Source organism: Aristolochia californica, unplaced genomic scaffold (assembly GCF_029961685.1).
Source record: "Aristolochia californica isolate CCGP_79_NKW_82.1479 unplaced genomic scaffold, dmAriCali1.0.hap1 SCAF_58, whole genome shotgun sequence".
Taxonomy (NCBI): Eukaryota; Viridiplantae; Streptophyta; class Magnoliopsida; order Piperales; family Aristolochiaceae; genus Aristolochia; species Aristolochia californica.
Window position 1 is genome coordinate 84,730 of NW_027182255.1, and position 271 is coordinate 85,000.

Genomic DNA, 271 nt, shown 5'->3' on the forward strand with positions numbered 1-271 from the left:
GCCTGGGCGCCCTGGCGCCTTTTCGCCTGGGTGCCTCTTTTGGCGCATGGGCGCCTACGCCAGGGCGCCTCTTTTCCGCCTGGGCGCCCTGGCGCCTTTCCGCCTGGGCGCCTCTTTTTCGCCTGGGCGCCTCTTTTCCGCCTGGGCGCCCTGGCGCCATTCCGCCTGGGCGCCTCTTTTCCGCCTGGGCGCCCTGGCGCCTTTTCGCCTGGCGCCTCTTTTGGCGCCTGGGCGCCTACGCCAGGGCGCCTCTTTTCCGCCTGGGCGCCTC